This window comes from Lepus europaeus, chromosome 2, assembly GCF_033115175.1.
Source record: "Lepus europaeus isolate LE1 chromosome 2, mLepTim1.pri, whole genome shotgun sequence".
In the NCBI taxonomy this organism is placed as follows: domain Eukaryota; kingdom Metazoa; phylum Chordata; class Mammalia; order Lagomorpha; family Leporidae; genus Lepus; species Lepus europaeus.
In genome coordinates this window covers 33,446,206-33,474,184 of record NC_084828.1, presented here as the reverse complement: position 1 = coordinate 33,474,184, position 27,979 = coordinate 33,446,206, and positions in this window count along the sequence as shown.

Genomic DNA, 27,979 nt, shown 5'->3' with positions numbered 1-27,979 from the left:
ATGCTGATTCATGTCCTGGTTGCTCCATTTTTTTTTTCAATTAATTCACAGACTTTTATTGGGATTCTGCTCCCAGGCGAGGTTCACCAGTCCCAACAGAGCAACAGAGTGGGGGCTGGGGAAGACGCGCATCAGAGATTGAGAGTGCTCCTTTTATAGATTCAGGGCATTGGGTTAAAGGTTGAGGTGGGTCTGATCCTCATTGGTTGACCTTTAGGCACCTGTGGGGACCTTGACAAGGACTTTTCTTCCCTGCAAGTACCGGTAGGAACTTTCCATTCCCGGAAGTACAGGCCTTTCCTCCATGTGGATCCCAAAGCTACCATCCCGACCTTTTGATGATAGGAAAGGGGGTGACGATGAGTCTCTCAGGCTACTTCCTGCTGACTGGGGATGACGCTGGGGGTATCTTGGGGCTCCGCAGGGACAGGCATGTATGGATGGAGAAGTACCTCATTGACTGCCTGGTTGCTGAAGGCCTTGGTTCATTCCATTATCACCTGCTATAAACACTTAAACAGACACTGTATTATATAAGTCAGGGTGAGAATAGCAACCAATGATCCTAAGAGTGGCATTAATCAGGTAATGAAAGGATTTCATACAGGAGAGGAAATGAGGGGGGTCTCTGGACCCTTGTGAGGATTGTTTGATGGACGTGGTTTAAATCTGATCCCAGCCAAGACTGGGAAAAGGCCACTCAACTTTTGCAGGTAGAGGGGTTTGTCTGTAGAGAAATTCTGAATAATCATACAACATTAAGTGGAGAGGACCATCACTACGCACAGGTTGGGAGTAGAGCCATTGATGTTAGAGTAGAGGCTATGATTACAAAGGAATGATACCCAAGTGGGCTAGACAGGGTCTAGAACAAAGGACAGAGTCATTATTAGAGAACCCAAGAAAGGTGCTGTCCAAGCCACAACAAGGTTTTCTGATTGAGAGGCAAATAGAACCTGACAGAAGGGGCTTAATAATAATCTGGCGGGCTTTAGGCCTTGTAAGTTAAGAGGCCCAGACCTATCTCTTCATAGGGTACATCCTAAGGGAGGTGTGAACCTCCTTGCGGAAGGCACCCTGTTGCCTTCCATTACCTACCTGGCCTGGGAGGAGAGCTGGCCAGGTGAAGGCAGGTGGCATTTCTAACGGGAAATTTACAGTTCTGCCTGCAGTGTTGCTGACCCTACTTGGCCATCTCCTCTCAGAAGATTGCTCCATTTTCAATCTAGCTCCCTGCTAGTATGCCTGGGAAAGCAGTGGAAGATGGCCCAAGTGCTTAGGCCCCTACACCCACATGGGAGACCCAGAGGAAGCTCCTGACTCCTGGCTTCAGTCTACCCCAGCTCTAGCTGTTGCAATCATTTGGGGGAGTGAATCAGTGGATGAAGTGCTCTCTCTCTCTCTTCTCTTTATAACTCTGACTTTCAAATCAACCTTATTTTTCAAAGAGAATCATATTGAATTCACAGTACATCAAAAATTCAATTCATTTCAATGAACTATAATTAGTTTTCTTTGGGTTTTTACTCAAATTTTTAAACTAAAAATAAAACTAAAAATCTCAAGCCTCTAAACTTTTTAGATTTATTTTTATTTACTTGAAAGGGAGAGTTATAGAGACAGAGACAGATCTTCCATCCCCTGGTTTACTCCCCAAATGGCCAGAATGGCCAGGAGTGGGCCATGCAGAAGCCAGGATCCAGGAGCTTCTTCCAGGTCTTTCACGTGGGTGCGGGGGCTCAAATTCTTGAGACATCTTCCATTGCTTTCCCAGGTACATTAATGGGGAGCTGGATTGGAAATGGAGTGACCAGAACTTGAACTGGCATCCATGGGATGCTGGCATTGCAGGTGGCAGCTTTATCCACTATGCCACAACAGAGACAGTAGATTTTTATTGAAGAACAGAATTCTTTGACAATACCAAGATGCCACCCCACCTCTCATCCCACACATATTTACTCCACGTAATCCCCTCCTCTGAACTTCTATGATTACATCACCCTGCATGTCAAAGGTAAAGGGATTTCTGGAGACATATTTGTCTCTAATACACTGGTTTTCAGCTAATCAAAAGATAACACTGGTAACCCACTGATTTTTTTAAAGAGTTCAGAGATATTTGAAGTGGAAGAGACATTCTCTACATTTGAGAATGGGAGAGGAAAAAAGATTCATTCAGTGTAGGAAGTATAAGAGCTTTAAGAAAAGAGTGGAAATACAGAGGATTTTGCTGATGACAGACCCTGATTTCCTGAGAGCATGGACTGAAGACAGAAAATCTAGAAACACTCATAGCTCCCATCAAGGGGAAAATGTGAGCGTGTACTTGAGGTTTGTGGTCATGAATTTAAAGAGAAAGCAATCAATCTTACTGAGTAATTGTGTTCTTTAAAATTTATTTTGTTCTGGGGCTGACGTTGTGGTATAGTGGGTAAAGCCACTGCCTGTCATGCCAGCTTCCCATACAGGCATCAGATTGTGTCCAAGCTGCACCATTTCCGATCAGGCTTCCTGTTAATAGCCTAGAGAAAGCAGTAGGAGAAGGCCCAAGTGTTTGGGCCCCCGCCCCCATGGAAGAGAACCACATGAAGCTCTTGGCTCCTGGCTTCAAGCCTGACCCAGCCCTGGATGTTACAGTCATCTGTGGAGTGAACAAGAGGATGGAACCCCACCCACCTCTAACTCTTTAAATTAAATGAATAAATCTTAAAAAAAAAAGCTACTTGTTCTTATTTATTCTAAAAGGCAGAGAGAGAGACAGAAAGACCTTTTATTGGTTCACTTCCCAAATAATCAAAATAGCTGGGACTGGGCCAGTCCAAAGCCAGGAGCCCAGAATTCAACCCAGCTCTTCCCTGTGGGTAGCAGAGAGAGACCCAAGTACTTGAGCCTTCATTGATGTCTACCAAGGTGCCCACCATCAGGAAGCCAGAATCAGAAGCAGGGCCTGTTCTCAGAGACACACTCATAAGGGATGCAGGTGCTGCAAATGGTGTTTTAACTGCTATGGCAAATGGCTGCATGTGAGAAACTTTTAAAGAATGTTGAGAGATACTTTAGGAGGTGGGGAGGGAAAAGGCAGATCCAGAGTTGGAGCTTTTCCATTAAGCAAGATGGAGGAGAAAAAGGCAAGTAAACGGGGCATAATTATCAGGGATGCAGTATAAGAACTATGGAATCTGATGTTATGGTTTATCCCAGGAATAAAACTCATGTATGCACAAGTCTCCCCTCATCTACATTTTCAATTACCCACAGTCAACTCAGGCCAAAAATATTAAGTGGAAGATTCTATAAATAAAAATGCATAAATTCTAAATTGTGTGCTATTCTGAGTATCATGATGAAATCTTTTTTAAAGATTTATTTTATTTAATTTGAGACACAAAAGGAGAGGAGGGGGAGAGAGAGAGAAAAAAAGAGAGACAGAGATAGAGAGTTCTTCAATCTGCTGCTTCACACCCTAGATAGCTCCAATGGCCAGAGCTAGGTCAGGCGGAAGACAGGAGCCAGGAGTTTCATCTAGGTCTCTCACGTGGGTGCAGGGGCCCAAACACTTGGGCCATCCTTCACTGCTTTCCCAGGCCCATTAGCAGGGAACTGTATAGGAAGTGGAGTGTCCAGTACTCAAACCAGTGCCCACATGGGATGCTGGCATTGCATGCAGCAACTTAATCCACTATACCATGACACTAGCCCCAAATGATGAAATCTTAATCCTGACCTAACCCACCTAGGATGGAATCATCCCTTTGTCCAGTGAGTCTATGCTGTATATGCTAGTTGTATTAGTCATTTAGTAACCATCTCAGTTATGAAATTGTTGTGGTACTACGTTGCTTGTGTCCAACCTCCTCATATTTAGGGAATTTGCATTCTCTGAAATTTTAGGCACCCAATAGGTCTTGGAATTTATCATTTTCATATTGAGAGTGACTACGGTAGTGAGATAGAAATAATGAAATTAAGCTTTTATTTAGTTCAAATAATTTTTCCAGTAGAAATTCTTGAATGAGGAGGACATTGAAAGTGTGGAAGATAGTGACAAAAAGATGGAATAGTTTCAATTAAGAACCTGATAAGGCTGATAAGGTTGTCTCAGATAGAGCCCAGGAAAATCACTTTGGGGTAAGGAGTTAAGATACTAATTGGTTGGAGTTTAGAATCATTCACATGGAGACAGAGAATGACAACAGGGATTAGGACAGAGTTGAAGACTTACAGGCAGAATCACAGTGAATGAGACACTGATCAGAAAGTGTAAAAAATGAAAGTAAGGAGAGGTTAGCAGGATGATGTAGCATCTCTCATATCACAGGGAGACATCCTCTGAATGTAGAAATGGGATCCAGTGCTGACAGCCAGGCTGACTACTGCCTGGAGGCGAGAGAGGGAAGAAGGAGCAGGTGTTTTCACCTGGGCAAGCTACAGCATTGACCTTGATGCCAGGAGCTGAAGTCAGCCTTCCAATAAGAGATGGAAAATAAAGAAGAACTTGATGATTAAAGATAAATTCCAGAACCAACTATAGAATGGAGGAGGAATGAGAAAGTGAGGAAAGAAAAGGAAACCTAGATTAAATCATATTTTCTTGCATGCTTACCTATTAGAAGGTGGACTTAATGTTATTTTCCTTCATTATCTGTGGCCAATGATATATGGTTAGTTATCTATGGTTGGATGATTGTGCCACAATCTGAAGATATTTTTATTCATTACCTTCAAGAGCAGGGAACTTCTACTTAAGTTCTGAGGTATAAACAGATTGACCCATGCTTTGTTACTCCATTCTAGACATTCATACACTATACTGCTTGTGCAGTAGCCTTGGTTTTATTAACTGTTTATAAGGTTCTGTATTTAGATGCATTAAACTGGACATTGTGATTCTATTTTCTATTTCAAAGAACTACTAACATTTCTTTTTTCAGTTAAAAGTTGTAACTGGTTCAGTGGGACAACTTGAATGGCAGTATGTCATTACAGCCCATCCTCGGAAAGCTGACAGAGGAGCAGGGAGTCACGCAGCAGACTCTGTTAATTGTCTGTACCTAATTATTGGCTCCCTCATGATCTGTTAATGCTCTAAGAACAGATCCCTTACTTTGTTTAAAGTGGTAACAAACCCAACTCTAAGGCATGGTTTATGGTCTAACCTAGTGCTTTTCAATTGCCGGGAATGGGAGCATGGTTTTAGCCATCCCTTCATAGGTTCCTGGAGATATCTTTGATTGACATACCTTGTAGGTGTGTGGGGGGAAGAGGAGGCAGGGAAACTTTCTACTGCTATCAACTGAGTAAAAGCTAAGGATATAGCTCAACATTACAAAATACACAGCATAGATGCCACAAGGAATAAATATTGAACCTCAAAGAAGAAATCCTGGTGTGAGTCAAGCACAGCAACCCTGTAGGTGACTGCATGTGATGCAGGAACTCTGTCCTTCCAAAATTCACCTGCTGAAGCCCTAACCTCCAATATGACTATATGTGGAGATACAGCTTTTAAGGAGATAAAGTAAGATTAAACGAGGTCACAAGGGTAGGGTTCTGATCAGGGAGGACTGATGGCTTTCTAAGAAGAGGAAGAGATACCAGATGGATCTTCCTCCCCTCCCCCTTTCTCTCTCTCTCTCTCTCCACGCATAGAGGAAAATCTATGTGAGAACACAGTGAGATGGTGACTTTGTACAACCCAGAAGAATGACTCAAATCAGAAACCAGCACTGATGGCACCTTAATCTCAGACTTGTAGCCTCCAAAGCTGGGGGAAAACAACTTTCTGGTGTTTAAGCCACCTAACCTGTGGTATTTTGCTATGGAAGCCTGGGCAGACTAAAACACCACATATCCAGTCTGACACAGGGAATGTACAAAGACTGCTGACAGATTTCTAGGAAAGCTCTTGCTTTCTTCATAAAAGGGGCCTGACGTCTCCAGATTTCCTTTGTGCTAACCTTTTTTTTTTTTTTTTTTTTTTTTTTTTTTTTTTTTTTTTTTTTTTTTTACTATGGAGTCATAGCAGTTGACCTGCACTTCCAAGTTGATAACTGTTTAAACTGCCAAAAATTTCTGAGACATCAGTCCCGCCATGGTTACATCACTAAACCAATGGTAACAGTCTACCATTGGGCTTTTATAAAATGAAAATAAAAGAAGTAAATAAGTAAATTTCATCTCTGCTTGAGTTGTAAAATTAGCCGAGATAATTACTAGCCCATGACTTCTCTTTATTCCAGTAAATAATGGACAGTTTGCTGATTAGGTGCAACCTGGAAATACCCAATAATTTTCAGTACAACTTCAACATGAAACAAGTCATTTCCAGCTTTGAAAATGACAGTGGCAGGAAAAGAATCAAGATGTTTCAGGAAAAAATTTGTCCTGTGTTTCAGGGGAGAAAAGATGAGTGCTTTATTTCTGGCTGAGGTAAAGCACAAAACCTATTAATGTTGACTTGTAGCTTGCTGTCTATGTACAAGGTGACAGTGAAGAGTTGAGCTTCTGTTCTTAAGGGTTTTAGATCTCTGTTGGATATTTGGCCTCTGTTTTCACGAATTATCCATTGTAGAATCTGATTTTTTCTTTTACATATATAGTAAGAAGCTTACAAAGTAACTCTGGCATGTGCTTACTTTGCTTAAAATGCAATTTATGAAGAAATGTTTCTTTCTCATCCTATACCTGTGAATATTTTTTAAAATTTTATTTTCTGGTAACAAAATCCCAAATATATACATTCTTTTCCTTTGACATGTTCCAAGAGAAATCCAGTTATCAAAGTATGTTTATGCTTCAGTTTCGCTGTTTGAAGCATTCTCTATTGTATATGAGAAACTTCAAGAAGTTCATGGAAAATATATATTATTAAAAAAGCTCAGGCCGGCACCGTGGCTTAACAGGCTAATCCTCCACCTTGCGGCGCCGGCACACCAGGTTCTAGTCCTGGTTGGGGCGCCTGATTCTATCCCGGTTGCCCCTCTTCCAGTCCAGCTCTCTGCTATGGCCCGGGAAGGCAATGGAGGATGGCCCAAGTCCTTGGGCCCTGCACCCACATGGGAGACCAGGAGAAGCACCTGGCTCCTGGCTTCGGATCAGCGAGATGCGCCAGCCGCAGCGGCCATTGGAGGGTGAACCAACGGCAAAAAGGAAGACCTTTCTCTCTGTCTCTCTCTCACTATCCACTCTGCCTGTCAAAAAAAAAAAATTCAAAAATTCAAAAAAAAGCAATAATTTCATTTTTTGCACCAACAATAAACTTACACTTTAATATCATTTTTCCATAAATGTTTTGTATAATTAGTAGCTAGTTTAGTTTTTCTACTTAACAATAGAGCAAATGATGAAAAGCCGATATTCAGGCTATATACATTTTTCTTTAGTCATATTTACCAATGGTAAGGACAGGAAGCCAAAGAGAAATATGTATTAATATCTAACACATAGAGATCTCTAACATTATGATTTGTGCATTTCAGTCACAAAATAAGTCCAATGACTGAGAATTATGAAAACTAAATGTTTTACTGAATTGTTTGTGCAAAGCTCAGCCATAATGTTTTTATTTTGCCTTAAAGATCTGCCAAATCTTTGCTGAAGAGAAACTGGTCCAAAATTAGATATCAACTCCCAGAGAGGATACATCACACAAGGAACATATGAAATCCACAAAACATTTACACAGCTTTCATAGAACTGGCTATAGGCAGACATCATTTTTCAAAAATTTGTTATATATTTGGGAAGCAGAGAAACAGTGGGAGACACACACACACACACACAGGGAGATAGATATAGAGATACAGAGAGCAAGAACGAGAATGAGAGAGAGCATTTGCCTCACTCTGTTCACCTCCCAAAAGCCTGTACTAGCTTCTGGTCACTCCAATTACTTAAGCCATCACCTCTCCATCTGAGGGTCTGCACCAACAGGAAGCTGGATCAGGAGCAGAGCCAAACATGGAACACAGGCACTCTGAAATGGAAGGCCTGTGTCGATGTCCAGGTCAAAGGCATGCCCCAGTCACTTTTTAAAAATTCTCATTTTCCCTAAGTAAGTTTATAGCTATTTAAATGTATACACTTAACCAAATTCTTAATGTTAAAAATGAGTATGGCTCCTAATGCATTCATAGAATTATACTGTTAGCCTTTATGAGTATTTTTCTAATTTTTGAAAATTTCTAACAGACATATATAAAAATTGTATTTATGGGTTGCCATGTGTTGTTTCAGTACATGCATACATTGTGTAATGTACAGTCAACATTGGGTGGGTGTGTGGCTCAGCAGTTAAAACACCCTTGGTTTACCTGCAGCTCACGTCAGAGTGTTTGGGTTCAAGTTCGAACTCCATTCTGATTCTACCAATCTTACTAATATACAGTCAGCATAAATATACGTATATCTTCAAGCATTAAATATTTATTTATAATGAAAACATCAAAAATCCTATCTTCTACTTTGTTTTATAACAATAATGTCAGAATTCAGACAATTATGATTTAAGGAATCATAGTTAACATTTGCTAATTTTCGGTAGCCATGTGGGCCATGAGCCTGTTATCTTCACAAACCAATTTGAGGTTCTTATCAGCCTTATGAACTTGATACTTTTATTATGCCTATTTTACCCAGAGCAGAGCTAGGATTTAGAACTAAGAGGTCTTGTTCCAAAATCTCTTTTTAACATCTACATCCATTACCTCTTACATAACACAATATAATTCAGAAGTTATATAATAAAGATTTTCCCAAAATATTTGTCAAATTTATTTTGGCAAGGCCAAAGTAAAATCCTTAGGAAAGAGCAGCTATGTAACAACTCGTGCAACCATATAAAGATTCAAGTTGACTGTAGTCATTGGGAACACTGAAGCCATAGCTTTGCCTGGCTTCCAAGAATTAGTAAAAGTTGGGTGACAGAATGGATAATCCATACATCTAAAAAGATGTTTGAACTGAGCAACGCTTTCTTCTTGATAAATTTTCATGAAATAAAGACCTCAAGTTTTTACTTATATAAAAACTAGCATTGCATTATTAGAACATTTTTCCTAGCCATGAAGAAGTTTAATTGCCAGGATGTGTTCTTCCATGGCATCTCCTGTCCCTCCTACATCTCCTCCTTCTCTATTAGGTGTAGGTGCTTGGGTCAAAACCTGGGCTACTTTTGGAAAATCTATGAACAATGATGTGTTCAACCATTTGTGTTCCTATAAATTAATATTCCTATTTCCACGGATTTCTGTGGCAGCAATAATATATCCATGAGATTCTACCATCTAAACAAATCATTACACTTTCATAGTTAAACAATAACAAGAATAGAAAGAATTAACAAAATTTCACATTTCCGGGGAGGGCACTGTGACAAAGTGAGTAAAGCCATGGCTAGGAATGCCTGCACCCTTCTCAGAGTGTTTGGTTTGAGTCCCAGATGCTCTCTGCTTCCCATGCAATTTCCAACGCAACTGGTAATGTGCCTGGGAGTCAAGGGATGAATGAACAACTACCTGAGTCGCTGGTGTCCACCTGGGAGAACTGAATGGAGTTTCAGGCTCTCAGTTTTAATCTGACTCAGCCTGGCTGTTGTGGACATTTGGAAAGTGGATGGAAGATCTATCTCTCTCTTTGTTTCTCTGTCTCTGGCAGCATGCCTTTCAGATAGATAGATGATTGACTGATTGATTGATAGACAGACTGACCCATCTATCCTTATGATAAAATTGCATTACAGTTTGTTGCAAAGATTGTGGAAGAGTCTGCATGGTAGGAAAGAGAGGCAATAGGAACTGAGGAGGAAAAGAAGAGTTGGTGTTGGTCAGTTTATTTATTTTTTAAAAGATTTATTTTATTTATTTGAAAGAGTTAGAGAGAGAGAGAGAGAGAGAGAGAGGTCTTTCATCCACTGGTTCACTCCCCAGATGGCCACAACAGCTAGAGCTGTGTTGATCTGAAGCCAGGAGCCAGGAGCTTCTTCCAGGTCTCCCACGTGGGTGCAGGGGCCCAAGAACTTGGGCCATCTTCTACTGCTATCCCAGGCCATAGCTGAGAGCAGGATTGGAAGAGGAACAGCTGGGACTAGAACCAGCATCCATATGGGACGCCGGTGCTTCAGGCCAGGGCTTTAACCCATTGTGCACAGTGCCAGCCCCAGAGTTGGTCATTTAAACTCATTCTTTTTTCCTTGCAAAACTGGTTACAAACATCCAGAGGGGACATTCATATATTGCTTTTTGAGTTACAAACTATTTTGTGCTTATCCCATGCACTACTCTTTTTATTCAGCATGGAAGGCAGAACACATCTTAAAATTGAAAACTGAAAAACCAAGGTGTAAAGATCATGAATGAAATGTCGCAAGTCTTAAAACCAGCACACACTATTGATGCGATTTAAGAGCAAATCTCCAACCCTACATCTTTGCACTTTGCTCACAGTCAGATTGCAACCAGTGGCCTCTAAATCTCAGGCTTAAAAAAAAAGAATAAGAGTCATTTTTCCCTGACTGAAACCACCTTGGGTTACTATTCTCAATTTTCAAAGATGCACAAATGCAAAGGTTAATGTGTGAAAGAGAAATATGCACAGGTGATATTTTTGAATGAACAAATAGTGCTGAAATTTGGAAATTTTCTATTCTGGTAAGCATCAAACAATTTAGGAATATTTAATTAGTTTGAGAGTGTATTTGAATCCAAACCAGAATAAAGTTAGGGAAATAAATAGAAATAATCACTCAAGTCTTAGTTCTAATGAGTAATAGATAGGTCAATCTCTCTCTCTTTCTGTGTGTGCCTCTCTCATTCTCTCTCTATATATTTGTACACATATACAAAATCAGTAGTTGTACAGAATTTTGTATGCTATATATTAATAATATTTCTTTTTTATAATTTTACTAGTTTTTGAACAAAAGAAATCACAAATATTGAGACAAAATATAGAAGTGTCAATTTCTTAGAAACATGGTGGGTTACCAGTCAAGATGGACACTCCCCAATTTTTCATGGTTATAGGTAATATCTCACAGGCTGTTCCAGTTCACACAGTTTATCTGACAACACGACCTTTCAGAGCTGTGGAGCTGTGGGTTTTATATTTTGGTTGTGACTGTGTTATCTTTTATGCCTGTGCTTCTAAATTAGCAGTTCATGAAAAGTTACCTGATAAAGGTTTATCAGAATGTAGAAATTGCTGTTTCTATCATGTGGAATAGGGGGAAAAAAAGGCAAATTCCAAGGTGAGAGGGTCCTTTTTGATTTTTGCATAGAGAAAACCGTTTTTTTCATCAGCTCTGCAAATAAAAATCTTGCAGTTTCAAAGCCTTTTTATTTTTTTGCTTCCTCACAAGTTACCATATCAAAGTACCTCAAATCATCTACCACAGGAATTGTATAACTGCTTTGATTTACAAAATAAATAAAGGAATTTTCGAACAAAAGTGTGCTGTGGAAAATGAAAATAATTTTTTAAACTGCAGCTGTATGACAAGGTCATTTTCACCAAGTCAAAGAAGCACTAAAATTACTACTTTTGAAAGCCAGCTTGTAGCTGCAGATAATGGTCATCTCAACAAGGAAATTGATGGGCAGTGAGAGATCCTGATGGAAGCCAGAGAATTTTTTTTTGAGAAAAGTGTATGTATATTCAACGTTTTGTGAATTTCCAAAGCGCCTTGAGACCCAGATGAAGGCATTGATATTCCACGGGTTAAAAATCCTGCAAGTGAAATCATGACTGCACTTCAGTTTGGGGTGGCTGAACTGTGAAGCAAATTAACTGCGACTATGGCCATAAATAAGACCACCCAAGGAGTTGTTCATTTTCTTTTCCATAATCTAAGGATCTCCAACATGCACATCAATGGTAAAAGCCCAATTGTGTCTAAAACCTGTAATTAATTCATGTAGGGATATATAAACCAGTATGAGTGAAATGGCTTACCTTGGTTTCTTTTTATATATCTGATTGAAATGAGTCCAAGAGCTTAGCGATAAGTACAAATCTATTTTTTGTACTTTTCAGAGACAAGTTCTTTTAAAATATGATGAATTCTTCCTTCTTGCTATAATATATTCATAAATGAAAGTTCATGAAACTCATAAATAGCTATTGCACTTCAGATATTGAGGTCTATCATTTTTCTCTCAAGATCTTTAACAACCTCACTCTACTTTCTATTTATAGGTTATTAGAAATGTCTTTTGAAGTCTAGAACAGTGCTCTCTGTGTGTTAGTGTTAATAATTGCTTCTACTTTCCTACCACTTGTGGTGGTTAATTTTATGTGTCAATTAAACTGGGCCACAGATACTTGGATAAATATTATTATGGTGTGACTCTGGCTGAGGATAACCTTCGAACCAGTAAACTGAATAAAGTAGATTGCCACTCTCCCCCAGTGTGGGTGGGCTTCATCCAATCCATTAAAGATCTGAATAGAAATAAAAAAAGGCTAAACTAGAGAGAATTGGTTCTCCCAGAGTGACTGTTTGCAAGTGGGAACACTGGTCTTCTGCCCGCAGATTTGAACTTGAAGTGGAACTCACAGCATAGGCAGTCTTGGTTCTCAGGCCTCAGGACTCACTTGCCTCTCAATCAGAAAAATTACTTGTAGTTTAGACAGCACCTTTCTTAGCTCCTCTAATAATGACTCTGTCCTTTGTTCTAGGCCCTGTCTAGTGCACTTGGGCCTCATTCCTTTGTAATCATAACCTCTACTCTACCACCAATGGCTCTACTCCCAACCTGTGTGTACTGATGGTCCTCTTCCCCACTTAATGCTGTAGAATTGTTCAAACCTGGTAAATGCCACTCTTAGGATCATTGGTTACTATCCTCAACCTGTCTTTTATGACCTTGTCTAAATATGATCAGAGTCGGCAAACTTGGAAGGCTTCCATAGCCTTGGCAACTCATGACGACAGCCTAGGGTGGTTACTGGCGCCATAAACTAGAATGTCAATTTGTTGGGTCAACAACAAGAGCCACTGTGCACTTGTTCCTCATGTGGGATCTCTGTCCTTAATGTGCTGTACATTGTGATTTAATGCTATAACTAGTACTCAAACAGTATGTTTCACTTTGTGTTTCTATGTGGGTGCAAACTGTTGAAATCTTTATACTAAATTGATCTTCTGTATATAAAGAGAATTGAAAATGAATCTTGATACAAATGGAAGGGGAGAGGGAGCGGGAGAGGGGAGGGTTGCGGGTGGGAGGGAAGTTATGGGAGGGGGAAGCCATTGTAATCCATAAGCTGTACACTGGAAATTTTTTTTTTTTTTTTTTTTTTTTTTTTTTTTATTAAACTTTTATTTAATGAATATAGATTTCCAAAGTATAGCTTATGGGTTACAATGGCTTCCCCCCTCCCATAACTTCCCTCCCGCCCGCCACCCTCCCCTTTCCCCTTCCATTCATGTAAAGATTCATTTTCAATTCTCTTTGTATACAGAAGATCAGTTTAGTATATATTAGGTAAAGATTTCAACTTTTTGCCCATATAGCAACATCAAGTGAAAAAACTACCATTGGATTACTAATTATAGCATTAAATAGCAATGTACAGCACATTAAAGACAGAGATCCTACAGAATTTTTTTTTTTTCAAATTAATTAATTTTCTATGCCATTTCCATTTTAACACCAGGTTATTTTTTTTTTCATTTCCAATTCTCTTTATATACAGAAGATCACTTCAGTATTTAATTAGCAAAGACCTCATCAGTCTGCGCCCACACAGAAACGCAAAGTATAAAAATACCGTTTCAGTACCAGTCGTAGCATCACTTGGCTTTAGACGACACATTAGGGACAGATCCCACATGGGGTGTAAGTACACAGTGACTCCTGTTGCTGACTTAACAATTTGACACTCCTGTTCATGGCGTCAGTAATCTCCCTAGGCTCTAGTCATGAGTTGCCAGGGCTATGGAAGCCTTTAGAGTTCGCTGACTTTGATCTTATTCCGATAGGGTCATAGTCAAAGTGGAGGTTCTCTCCTCCCTTCGGAGAAGGGTACCTCCTTCTTTGATGGCCCCATTCTTTCCACTGGGATCTCACTCACAGAGATCATTCATTTAGGTCTTTTTTTTTTTTTTTTTTTCCCATGATATCTTGGCTTTCCATGCCTGCTATACTCCCATGGGCTCTTCAGCCAGATCCGAATGCCCTGAGGGCTGATTCTGAGGCCAGAGTGTTGTTTAGGACATCTGCCATCCTATGAGTCTGCTGTGTATCCCACTTCCCATGTTGGATCTTTCTCTCCCTTTTTGATTCTATCAGTCAGTATCAGCAGATACTTGTCTTGTTTGTGTGATCTCTTTGAGTCTTAGACCTGTCAGAGCTATCAATTGTGAGCTGAAATTGGTCACCTGGACCAGTGCGATGGCATTGGTACATGCCATCTTGATGGAATTGTGTTGGAATCCCCTGGCACGTTTCTAACTCCACCATTTGCGGCCAGACCGATTGAGCATGTTCCAAATTGTTCATCTCCTCCCTCTCTTTTTCCACTCTTAGATTTAACAGGGATCACTTTTCAGTTAAAATTTAAACACCTAAGAATAATTGTGTGTTAATTACTGAGTTCAACCAATAGTACTAGAACAACAACAATAACAACAAATACTAAAATGGATAAAGTATTACATTGTACATCTAAAGTCAGGACAGGAGCTGATCAGTTCATTGTTGCTTATAGTGTCCGTTTCACTTAACAGGTTTCCCCTTTGGTGCTCAGTTGTCACCGATCAGGGAAAACAAATGATATTTTTCTCTTTGGGTCTGGCTTAATTCACTCAGCATGATGTTTTCCAGATTGCTCCATCTTGTTGCAAATGACTGGGTTTCGTTGTTTCTTACTGCTGTATAGTATTCTATGGAGTACATGTCCCATAATTTCTTTATCCAGTCTACTGTTGATGGGCATTTGGGTTGGTTCCAGGTCTTAGCTATTGTGAATTGAGCTGCAATAAACATTAACGTGCAGATGGCTTTTTTATTAGCCAAATTAATTTCCTTTGGGTAAATTCCAAGGAGTGGGATGGCTGGGTTGTATGGTAGGGTTATGTTCAGGTTTCTGAGGAATCTCCAGACAGACTTCCATAGTGGCTTAACCAGTTTGCATTCCCACCAACAGTGGGTTAGTGTCCCTTTTTCCCCACATCCTCTCCAGCATCTGTTGTTGGTAGATTTCTGAATGTGAGCCATTCTCACCGGGGTGAGATGGAACCTCATTGTGGTTTTGATTTGCATTTCTCTGATTGCTAGTGATCTTGAACATTTTTTCATGTGTCTGTTGGCCATTTGTATTTCCTCTTTCGAAAAATGTCTATTGAGGTCTTTGGCCCATCTCTTTAGTGGGTTGTTTGTTTTGTTGTTGTGGATTTTCTTGATTTCTTTGTAGATTCTGGTTATCAATCCTTTATCTGTAGTATAGTTTGCAAATATTTTTTCCCATTCTGTTGGTTGCCTCTTCACTTTCCTGACTGTTTCTTTTGAAGTACAGAAACTTCTCAATTTGATGCAATCCCAAATGTTAATTTTGGTTTTGACTGCCTGTGCTGTTGGAATATTTTCCAGGAAGTCTTTGCCTGTGCCTATATCTTGCAGGGTTTCTCCAATGCTCTCTAATAATTTGATGGTTTCGGGTCGTAGATTTAAGTCTTTAATCCATGTTGAGTGGATTTTTGTGTAAGGTGATAGGTATGGGTCTTGCTTCAAGCTTCTGCACGTGGAAATCCAATTTTCCCAGCACCATTTATTGAATAGACTGTCCTTATTCCAGGGATTAGATTTGGATCTTTGGTCAAATATAAGTTGGCTGTAGATGTTTGGATTGATTTCTGGTGTTTCTATTCTGTTCCATTGGTCTATCCATCTGTTTCTGTACCAGTACCATGCTGTTTTGATAACAACTGCCCTGTAGTATGTCCTTAAATCAGGTATTGTGATGCCTCCGGCTTTGTTTTTGTTGTACAGGATTGCTTTGGCTATTCGAGGTCTTCTGTGTCTCCATATGAATTTCAGCATCGTTTTTTCTAGATCTGAGAAGAAGGTCTTCGGGATCTTAATGGGTATTGCATTGAATGTATAAATTGCTTTTGGGAGGATAGACATTTTGATGATATTGATTCTTCCAATCCATGAGCATGGAAGATTTCTCCATTTTTTGGTATCCTCTTCTATTTCTTTCTTTAAGTTTTTGTAGTTTTCATCGTAGAGATCCTTAACGTCTTTGGTTAAGTTTATTCCAAGGTATTTGATTGTTTTTGTAGCTATTGTGAATGGGATTGATTTTAGAAGTTCTTCCTCAGCCGAAGCATTGCCTGTGTATACAAAGGCTGTTGATTTTTGTGCATTGATTTTATATCCTGCTACTTTGCCAAACTCTTCGATGAGTTCCAGCAGTCTCTTAGTAGAGTTCTTTGGGTCCCCTAAATAAAGAATCATATCATCTGCAAAGAGGGATAGTTTGAGTTCGTCCTTCCCGATTTGTATCCCTTTAATTTCTTTTTCTTGCCTAATAGCTCTGGCCAAAACTTCCAGAACTATATTGAATAGCAGTGGTGAGAGAGGGCATCCCTGTCTGGTTCCAGATTTCAGTGGAAATGCTTCCAACTTTTCCCCATTCAATAGGATGTTGGCCGTGGGTTTTTCATATATTGCTTTGATTGTATTAAGGAATGTTCCTTCCATACCCAGTTTGCTTAGAGTTTTCATCATGAAAGGGTGTTGTATTTTATCAAATGCTTTCTCTGCATCTATTGAGAGAATCATATGGTTTTTCTTCTGCAGTCTGTTAATGTAGTGTATTACGTTGATTGTTTTGCGAATGTTGAACCATCCCTGCATACCGGGGATGAATCCCACTTGGTCTGGGTGGATGATCTTTCTGATGTGTTGTTGCATTCTATTGGCCAGAATTTTATTGAGGATCTTTGCATCTATGTTCATCAGGGATATTGGTCTGTAATTCTCTTTCAATGTTGCGTCTCTTTCTGGCTTAGGAATTAAGGTGATGGTGGCTTCATAGAAAGAATTTGGGAGGATTCCCTCTTTTTCGATTGCTCTGAATAGTTTGAGAAGAATTGGAGTTAGTTCTTCTCTAAATATCTGGTAGAACTCAGCAGTGAATCCATCTGGCCCTGGGCTTTTCTTTGTTGGGAGGGCCTTTATTACTGTTTCAATTTCTGTGTCAGTTATTGGTCTGTTTAGGTTTTCTATGTCTTCCTGGCTCAATTTAGGGAGGTTGTATGTGTCCAAGAATCTGTCCATTTCTGATAGATTTCCCTGTTTGCTGGCATACAAGTCCTTGTAGTAATTTCTGATGATTCTTTTTATTTCTGTGGCGTCTGTTGTTACGTTTCCCATTTCATCTCTGATCCTATTGATTTGGGTCTTTTCTCTTTTTTTTTTAGTTAGTTGGGCCAATGGGGTGTCAATTTTGTTTATTTTTTCAAAAAACCAGCTCCTCGTTTGGCTGATTTTTTGTAATGTTTTTTTGGATTCCATCCTGTTGATTTCTTCTCTGATTTTAATTATTTCTCTTCTCCTACTGGGTTTGGGTTTGGCTTGCTGCAGATTTTCTAGATCCTTGAGATGACTTGAAAGCTCATCTATTTGGTGCCTTTCCAATTTCTTGATGTAGGCACCTATTGATATAAACTTTCCTCTTAACACTGCTTTAGTTGTATCCCATAGGTTTTGGTATGTTGTGCTGTTATCCTCATTTACTTCCAGAAAATTTTTGATTTCTCTTTTAATTTCTTCTATGACCCATTGTTCATTCAGGAGCATGTTGTTCAATCTCCATGTGTTTGCACGTGCTCTAGGGATTCCTGAGTTGCCAATTTCCAATTTCATTCCTTTGTGGTCTGAGAAGCTGCATGGTATGATTCTAATTCTTTTGAATTTGCTTAGACTTGCTTTATGGCCTAGTATGTGGTCAATCCTAGAGAGGGTTCCATGTACTGCTGAGAAGAATGTAAAGTCCTTAGATGTCGGATGAAATGTTCTGTAGATATCTGTTAGATCCATTTGGGCTATAGTGTCATTTAAATCTACTGTCTCCTTGTTGATCTTCTGTCCTGTTGATCTGTCTATCTCTGAGAGTGGAGTATTGAAGTCCCCCAGTACTATTGTATTGGGGTCTAAGTCTCCCTTTAAGTCCCTTAACAAGTCTTTTAAATAAGCTGGTGCCCTATGATTAGGTGCATATATGTTGATAATCGTTATATCTTCCTGTTGAATGGATCCCTTAATCATTATATAGTGCCCCTCTTTGTCTCTCCTAACAGTTTTTGTGGTAAAGTTTATGTTGTCCGATATTAAGATGGCTACGCCCGCTCTCTTTTCATTTCTGTTGGCGTGGTATATCTTTTTCCAGCCTTTCACTCTCAGCTTGTATGGATCATTGTTGGATAGATGGGTTTCTTGTAAGCAGCAAAAGGATGGGTTTTGTTCCTTAACCCAGTCAGCCAATCGGTGTCTTTTAACTGGACAGTTCAAGCCATTAACATTCAATGTGACTATTGAGAAGGAGTGACTTTGCCCTGCCATTTGCCAAAGATGTTTTCTAATATCTGGTTTGAGATTCCTGTGATCTTTTGCTGTGAGGTTTCCTTCCTTTAACTTCTTTCATATTGGTGACCGTGTTTCTGTGTTTCTGTATGTAACACATCTTTAAGCATCTTTTGCAGGGCTGGACGAGTGGCGACAAATTCTTTCAATTTCTGTTTGCTGTGAAAGGTCTTAATTTCACCTTCATTCACAAATGAGAGCTTTGCAGGATATAATATTCTGGGCTGGCAGTTTTTCTCTCTTAGTACCTGGGCTATATCTCGCCATTCTCTCCTGGCTTGTAGGGTTTCTGATGAGAAGTCTGCTGTGAGTCTAATTGGAGATCCTCTGAGAGTAATCTGGCGTTTCTCTCTTGCACATTTTAGGATCCTTTCTTTGTGTTTCACTGTGGTGAGTTTGATTACGACGTGTCGTGGTGAGGATCTCTTTTGATCGTGTTTATTAGGGGTTCTCTGAGCTTCCTGTACTAGGATGTCTCTGTCCTTCTCCAAACTTGGGAAATTTTCTGCTAGTATCTCACTAAAAAGGCCTTCTAATCCTTTCTCCCTTTCCATGCCTTCAGGAACTCCTAGAACCCGAATGTTAGGTTTTTTAATAGTATCCTGTAGGTTCCTGACAGTATTTTTTAGATTTCTGATTTCTTCTTCTTTTCTTTGATTTGACTGTTTCCTTTCCTGTTCTCTGTCTTCTAATTCTGATATTCTCTCTTCTGCTTCACCCATTCTGTTTTTAAGGCTCTCTAATGTGTTTGCCATTTGATCTATTGAGTTCTTCATTTCATTGAGGTTTTTTGTCACTATCTCAGATTTATGTTCCACTAGTTTTTTCATTTCATTTTGATTCCTCCTTAATATTTCATTTTCACGGGAGAGATTTTCTATCTTGTCCATTAAGGATTTCTGTAGTTCAAGAATTTGTTTTTGAGAACTTCTTAATGTTCTTATCATAAATTTTTTGAAATCTGTATCTTTCATTTCTTCTATCTCATAATCTTCATAATCTTGCATTGGCGTGTCTTGTTCACTTGGGGGCGTCATAGTGCCTTCCCTGTTCTTGGAACCTCCGCTTCTATGTTTCTTTCTTGGCATGTTAGAGATAATTTGTGGTGTTTTTGTTTTTGTTTTTTTCTCTCGTTATACTATGCCTCTAAGTGAGCTGTCTGCTTTGTTGGAGCCTTAGGGGCTGTGATGGGTGTGGCCAGAGAGCTATGCTTGTTTCTTCAGGTTTAAGGCTGTGTAAAGAGCAACTCTCCCAGATTTCTCACTCACTTGCTCCTTGCTGGCTCGCTCTCTCTCTCTCTCTCTCTCTCTTTTTTTTTTTTTTGACTCAGTTGGGAGTGGAGTTGAGTGTAGTTGAAATCTGGCCTTTGTGAGTATTCGTTTGATCTACCCCTGGGACCATACACAGAGATTATGCAGCGCTCAATGTGTTCTCCAGTTTCGCTAAAGATACTGAGTTTGGCTGAGCTTTACATATGTAAAATCGCGGTGCTCTTTGTTTTGCTTGGTGAGTGAAGGGAGAGGCCTCTGTTCCCCCTCCCCCCAATGTCTCGGACTTCTCAGGTCTTTGTCTTACCCTCCTCCTCCGTTCCCGCGCTGGCGAGATTCTGAGGCTCTGGCTCCTCTCCCGCCGCTGCCACTCGGCTCGTCTCGGTTGGTTTTCCACGCGGTGGGTTCCCTGTAAGTCCTCTGTGTCTCATCCACGAGATCCGGAAGCGTTTCCTCTGCAGTTTTTTTCTTGAGTCTTTTCCTGAGGCTGTAGTAATTCCACTTTTATGAAAGTTTATTTTCCCAAACTAAGGCACACGTCCTCACTATCCGCCATCTTGGCTCAGAATCTGTACACTGGAAATTTATATTCATTAAATAAAAGTTAAAAAAAAAAAAGAAAAGTCATCATTAATTCTTCTTGGTCTATAGCTTGCTGGCTGAAGATCTTGGGATTTAGCTCCAAACAATGGGAGCCCAATTCTTAATAAATCTATCTTTTTATCTATTATCTATCTTATTTGTTCTGTTTTACTGGAGAATCCACCCTAACACAGACTTTGATACTGATAGTAGTTCTTCTAGAGGGACATAATTTTGACCAACATTTCTGACTTGATCCTTGGATTTCATGGACGGATTCCCCAATCTAGCTAGATTTGAAGACAATGATGACTATATTTCCTTTTAAATTATTTTTAAACAATTTCTTATTTATTTGAGAGACTTAATTTCAGAGAGAGAAGGAGAGAGACAGAGAGAGAAGTCTTCCATTCACTGGTTCACTCCCCAAATGCCCATAATAGTTAAGACTGGACCAGGGCCAACTTGGGGGCCTGGGACAGTATCCAGGAAATGACTGTAATTCTGTTAGCAACCAGAGCATTGACAGTCCATAGTATGATTCATCAGTTAAGATTTGCAAAATATCTCCATTGGACACTTCTAACCACTTATAAGAAGCAAGGAACTAGGGAGCTATGCATGTGCTAATTTAAAATTTTTTTTAATGAATGGATATAATAAGATTATATCCAGGTTGGCAGCTATTCCTAACGTCACTAGACAAAATAGGGACAGAAGAGTATGAACTCAGGAATTTGAGTTTCCAGCTCAAGCTCCTACTAAATGGCTGCAAGGCTTCTATGTTTGTCCAGAAGGAGCCTCTTCCTAGGATAGCCACAAAGTTGCAATTCCTGAAAAACCCAGAATCTCATCCTTTACAGTCCAGATGGAGCTCCTACTGTTGAAGGCAGGGTACTGAGGGGAAATACAACCTCATAAATTGGAGTAGAGACTTGTGGGAATGTCACGATGAGTGACGGTATGCTAAACTCCTATATTCTGGTAAGTTTTCTTCAGCAGAAAAGAAAAAAACAACTTCCTATTCTTAGTGGTAGTGGCCTCTCCACCCTCATCCGAGAGAAAATAACTCTGTTATGTTTCAGTCACAAGAGATAAAGCTGATTCTCCCCTGGATCTACCCTACTGCCCCTATTTGTTTCCATATGTACTCTAACTGTGGTTATACCTATAACCAGCCTCAACTTTCAACAGACCCCTAAAATGAGGTACAAAGTGTGACCTATGAGGAAGTTATGCTACATTCCAGAAGAACTCCTTGAGTTTTCCAAATTACACAGATATATTGTGGCACCAAGAAGTGGAAGGCTACTCTGACAAATAGCTAAAATGTGGAAGCTGCTTTGGAACACCATAATGGATAGAGCTAGAGCAGCTTTGAGGTACATACTAGAAATATGAATGTCAAAAGTGATTATCCATCCTTTCTTTTTTAAGACTATCTTGACATTTCTGACACTGGATTATTCTGATTGTGTTATTTTTCTGGCCATTCTTTCTGTTTCTCCTCTGTTCTTACTGTTCTCTTAGTATTCAAATGTCTCAAAATTGGTCTTTTGGTTCTCTTTTTATTACACATACTCATCCTTGTTAATGTCATTTATTTTCTTGGGATTAAATGTAAATCTTGCACCAATGAATCCAAATCTATAACACCAATCCTTAATTATCTCTGCTGATTTCAAATCTTGTTTTTCTTACCTATGATCTCTCCATCAATGTCCCACCACTGCCTCATCTCAGCGTATTTAACACAGAATCATCTCTCTCCAGAAATACTGCTCTTCTCTTAGTTAGTTAATGATAATAGCATAGTCCTTGATAAACCAGCTGAATCTTTGATTTCTACTGTGATTTCATTTCCCTGTGGCAATTGCTGTGGGGTTCGATCTCCCAATGATTCTTGTGTAATTGGCCTGAGCTCCTCAACAGACTCCTAACTACTCTCTCTGTGAGAGTCTCTTCTGCCACATCTAATTTATCTTCTGATTTATTCATATTAATCTTCCTAAGACAGAGCTGATAATGTGATTGATTTTTTTTGTCCTGGGTTTCATTTCATTTGATAACTCCCACAATATTCATTGACTATTATTCTTAAGTGTTAGGAACCCTATCACATAACACTTGACACTTGGACATTTTATAAACTTTTGATTACCTCTTTTTTGAATAGTTTACAAAATCTATTTCTTACTACATTTGTATCTTATATGTTGGATCCCTTCTAGTACTAAACTATTGACACTCTTTCAGTTTAGGTATTTATTTACTCATTGCATAACACTCTTGACCTTTTCAGTCACTTAAGTAATCAATATGTATTAAGGCTATTATGGAATGGACACACTCATAGGAGTCAGGGATAGAAAAATTGGCTAAATTAACAATGTTCCCATACTTAGAGTGCCCACATTCTACTGAAACTTATATTTCAAACTTACATTGACTTCCTCGATTTAATTGCTTCTAACATCTTTGAAGGAAAAAAAAATTTGGACTGAATCAAGTAATTGTTTCTCTATTTCCACCTTGAATGACCTTGAGATATTTATTTAGCCATAGCTCTTCCTTCATTGGGATTCAGGCAATCATCTAACTCTAAAAATCAAGTATAACCTTCAGGTTAGCTCACAAAGCTTGAACAATGTTTCTTAATTTCTAGTCAGACATAACTGGATATAACTTACCTTACTTTTGAAATTGCTTTCTCTCAATTCTCTCCCCCTGTCTTATGTTTTAACTCAACCTTACTACTTGCTTTTCCCCATTTTTCCCCCCACGCAATGCCCTATGCTTGGAATGTTTTTTATTCCTAATGCTGCTGGTCAAAATTATGCCCATTTTTAAATGCCCAAATTGGCTATGAATAATTTAATGTTCATTTTTTTTTTCATTTGAGAAGCAAAGAGAGATAGAGATTGAGAGAGAGAGAGTACACACTCCTATCAGCTAGTTAATTTCCCAAATACCTACAAGGCTATGACAAGTTTAGGGCTAGGGCTGCAAGTACCAAAATGCCATCCAGGTCTCACACATGAGTGAAAAGAACCCAATTACTTGAAACATCATTGCTGCCTTTTATGGTCTATATTGATAGGAAGCTGAATCAAATCCAGTTATGGGGCTGGCGCTGTGGTACAGGGAGTAAAGCTGCCACCTGCAATGCCAGCATCCCATATGGGTACCAGTTCAAGTCCCGGCTGCTCCACTTCCAATACAGCTCTCTGCTATGGCCTGGAAAAGCAGTAGAAGATGGCCCAAGTCCTTGGCCCCCTGCACCCACATGGGAAGGCCTGGAGGAAGTTCCTGGCTCCTGGCTCTAGATTGGCACAGCTCCAGCCATTGCGGTCAATTGGAGAGTGAACCAGCAGAGGGAAGACCTCTCTCTTTCTCTCTGCCTCTCCTTCTCTCTCTGTGTAACCCTGACTTTCCAATAAATAAATAAATCTTAATATCCCCCCTAGGATTTCTACATGCATAACTTTGGATGCAGTTTTCAACATGTAGAATTGAGGTGGGACATATCCTGTAAACAGTGAGCACTCTGTGGGCATATCAAGGTGATCACTGATGGGATAAAGATTATGTGGCTATTTCAAAGGTAGACTATAAAGTGACAGGCTTCGAGCCTGTACCACTTAGTATTAACGTAACCTCAGCAGTTGCTTTATTTTGATTAGACTTCCACTTCAGTAAAATGAAAATCATAATAAATGGCTTGGAGATGAAGTCAGTTAACAAATATAAATCCAATGAAATAGTTTCTGGCTCATACTAACCTATATTACTAGCTAGCATACGCTGTATTTATTTATTTTACCCAGAAAACTGGAAAGATTTGGTTAATTTTAGACCATATTATTTATTAGGCTCCTATACCCGAAAGCAGTAATATCCAAATAGGATTAGGCTCTTCCAAATATTTTGTATTCCAGCTGGTCCTAATTGTTTCATATAAATACTCTATAACTTTCACTTACATTCCCCAAGTACAGGTTCTTTCTGAGACTTCCTTTTACTTGATGAATGAATGTTAGCTGATATGGTCAAAAGTTGCCTGAGTAAGGCACAATCCAATACAGTCCATATCCTGCAGCACTGTGGGCCAAAACCCAACATGATGCATTGAGTTGACAATTTATGCCAGTTTCATTGATCAAATAAATTAGAATGAAATTTTACAAGACAGACATGGAACAATTTTACTCCTTAATAACCATGAAAAATAATCAATGATGGTAGTTTTATAACATACTCTTAAGCCTTGAGTACACATCTAGCTGAGGCTTGGGAAAAAAGTAGTCATTCCCATTAGTCTCAATGTGAGTTTAGAAATGAAACTTCTCAATGTTTTACCTGGCACTTTTCTTGTTAAATTTAACAGAGAAGTAGTAAACAATATTGGTTCTTCGGTGCAGAAAATGCTTCAGGGACTCTAGCTTTTTGTAAGGATATATTTCAAGATGTATTCTAAAGTTTTTCTCACTGCTTTTTACTTCACAGGTGCTTGATGCTGAGGGGGACTCTGCAAGGTCACCCACTTGCCCTAAGGCAGAGTTCATCTAAACCCCCTGGAGGGAAATGGTGGAAACTGAAGAACTTTCTGTACTTCTCACCTTACTTCCCAAGTTCAAGAAGCTCCACAAGTTCAAGACACTCATTTAAATGCAGAAAATCTTTAATAGGAAAAGTTAGTCTCAACATTTTAAGGCCTATTGTCATCCATCATCAGTAGATTCGGTTATTTTTCCATCATAATTATACAATTTAAGTTCAAAAATTTGTGCATTTTTGCATTGGTTAGTATTTTTCTGAGTAAAATCCTTGCCTCAAACTTTATCTTTTAATAGAAAAGAAAACTGTTGCTTAGCAATAAAGAAGAACAAAAGTGGGAAAATGCAAAGCATATTGTAGCCAGCAGAACAAGTCAGAGTAAATGATGGTATCTAAAGGAATTCTTGATTGTGGCAACTCAATGAGAAAAAAACTGTTTCCTATTAGCGTTAACAGCAGGGTTTGTTATCATTTAAATGCATGCTCTAATACACTTAGTGTTTTGTGCTACATTTAACAAGATTAAGTGAACACACACTGTTTCAACTGAAATCTTTATCGGAAATCAGAGGCAAGCCTCATTTCTTGCCCAAACATTCTCTTGTGGCTCATTTTGGAGCAAATTCTATATAAGGAAATATGTTTACTCAGGTGTAACACTGATCAGTGAAAAGATTTTCTTTTCAGGTAACTGTGCTTTATGGAACTTTGAAGACTTTACCTGAAAATTCTAAAAAATAAAGAAATCATACAAGCACTATTAAAGACCATAATTTGTACTAAAATGAAAATAGCATTGTGAACATTAACAGAAAATCAGCAGGATTAGCTGTCGATGTTGTTAGAGGATTTCAGTGCAGTGCTCCAAATAATTAGATTCTGTGGACAAATGGTAGAAACTAGAAGGCCTACCCGAAAGAAAAAAATCACATCTAATGAGGCATGCCTCAAGTTTTCTCTCTTAACTGAAAAGCCTGAGCTACCCAAAATATAAGAGTCAAGGACCTCAATAGACATTTTTCAAAAGAGGAAATCCAAATGGCCAACAGACACATGAAAAAATGTTCAAGATCACTAGCAATCAGAGAAATGCAAATCAAAACCACAATGAGGTTCCATCTCACCCCGGTGAGAATGGCTCACATTCAGAAATCTACCAACAACAGATGCTGGAGAGGATGTGGGGAAAAAGGGACACTAACTCACTGTTGGTGGGAATGCAAACTGGTTAAGCCACTATGGAAGTCTGTCTGGAGATTCCTCAGAAACCTGAACATAACCCTACCATACAACCCAGCCATCCCACTCCTTGGAATTTACCCAAAGGAAATTAATTTGGCAAATAAAAAAGCCATCTGCACATTAATGTTTATTGCAGCTCAATTCACAATAGCTAAGACCTGAAACCAACCCAAATGCCCATCAACAGTAGACTGGATAAAGAAATTATGGGACATGTACTCCATAGAATACTATACAGCAGTAAGAAACAACGAAACCCGGTCATTTGCAACAAGATGGAGCAATCTGGAAAACATCATGCTGAGTGAATTAAGCCAGTCCCAAAGAGACAAATATCATTTGTTTTCCCTGATCGGTGACAACTGAGCACCAAAGGGGAAACCTGTTAAGTGAAATGGACACTATAAGCAACAATGAACTGATCAGCTCCTGTCCTGACTTTAGATGTACAATGTAATACTTTATCCTTTTTAGTATTTGTTATTGTTGTTGTTGTTCTAGTACTATTGGTTGAACTCAGTAATTAACACACAATTATTCTTAGGTGTTTAAATTTTAACTGAAAAGTGATCCCTGTTAAATCTAAGAGTGGAAAAAGAGAGGGAGGAGATGAACAATTTGGAACATGCTCAATCGGACTGGCCGCAAATGGTGGAGTTAGAAATGTGCCAGGGGATTCCAACACAATCCCATCAAGATGGCATGTACCAATGCCATCTTACTAGTCCAAGTGATCAATTTCAGCTCACAATTGATAGCTCTGATAGGTCTAAGAGTCAAAGAGATCACACAAACAAGACAAGTATCTGCTAATACTAACTGATAGAATCAAAAAGGGAGAGAAAGATCCAACATGGGAAGTGGGATACACAGCAGACTCATAGAATGGCAGATGTCCTAAACAACACTCTGGCCTCAGAATCAGCCCTCAAGGCATTCGGATCTGGCGGAAGAGCCCATGAGAGTATAGCAGGCATGGAAAGCCAAGATATCATGGAAAAAAAAAAAAAAGACCTAAATGAATGATCTCTGTGAGTGAGATCCCAGTGGAAAGAACGGGGCCATCAAAGAAGGAGGTACCCTTCTCCAAAGGGAGGAGAGAACTTCCACTTTGACTATGACCCTATCGGAATAAGATCAAAGTCCGCGAACTCTAAAGGCTTCCATAGCCCTGGCAACTCATGACTAGAGCCTAGGGAGATTACTGACGCCATGAACAGGAGTGTCAAATTGTTAAATCAGCAACAGGAGTCACTGTGTACTTACACCCCATGTGGGATCTGTCCCTAATGTGTCGTCTAAAGCCAAGTGATGCTATAACTAGTACTGAAACAGTATTTTTATACTTTGCGTTTCTGTGTGGGCACAAACTGATGAGGTCTTTACTAATTATATACTGAAGTGATCTTCTGTATATAAAGAGAATTGGAAATGAAAAAAAAAACAACAACCTGGTGTTAAAATGGAAATGACATAGAAAATTAATTAATTTGAAAAAAAATTATGTAGGTTCTCTGTCTTTAATGTGCTGTACATTGCTATTTAATGCTATAATTAGTAATCCAATGGTAGTTTTTTCACTTTATGTTGCTATATGGGCAAAATGTTGAAATCTTTACCTAATATATACTAAACTGATCTTCTGTATACAAAGAGAATTGAAAATGAATCTTTACATGAGTGGAAGGGGAAAGGGAGCGGGAAAGGGGAGGGTTGCGGGCGGGAGGGAAGTTATGG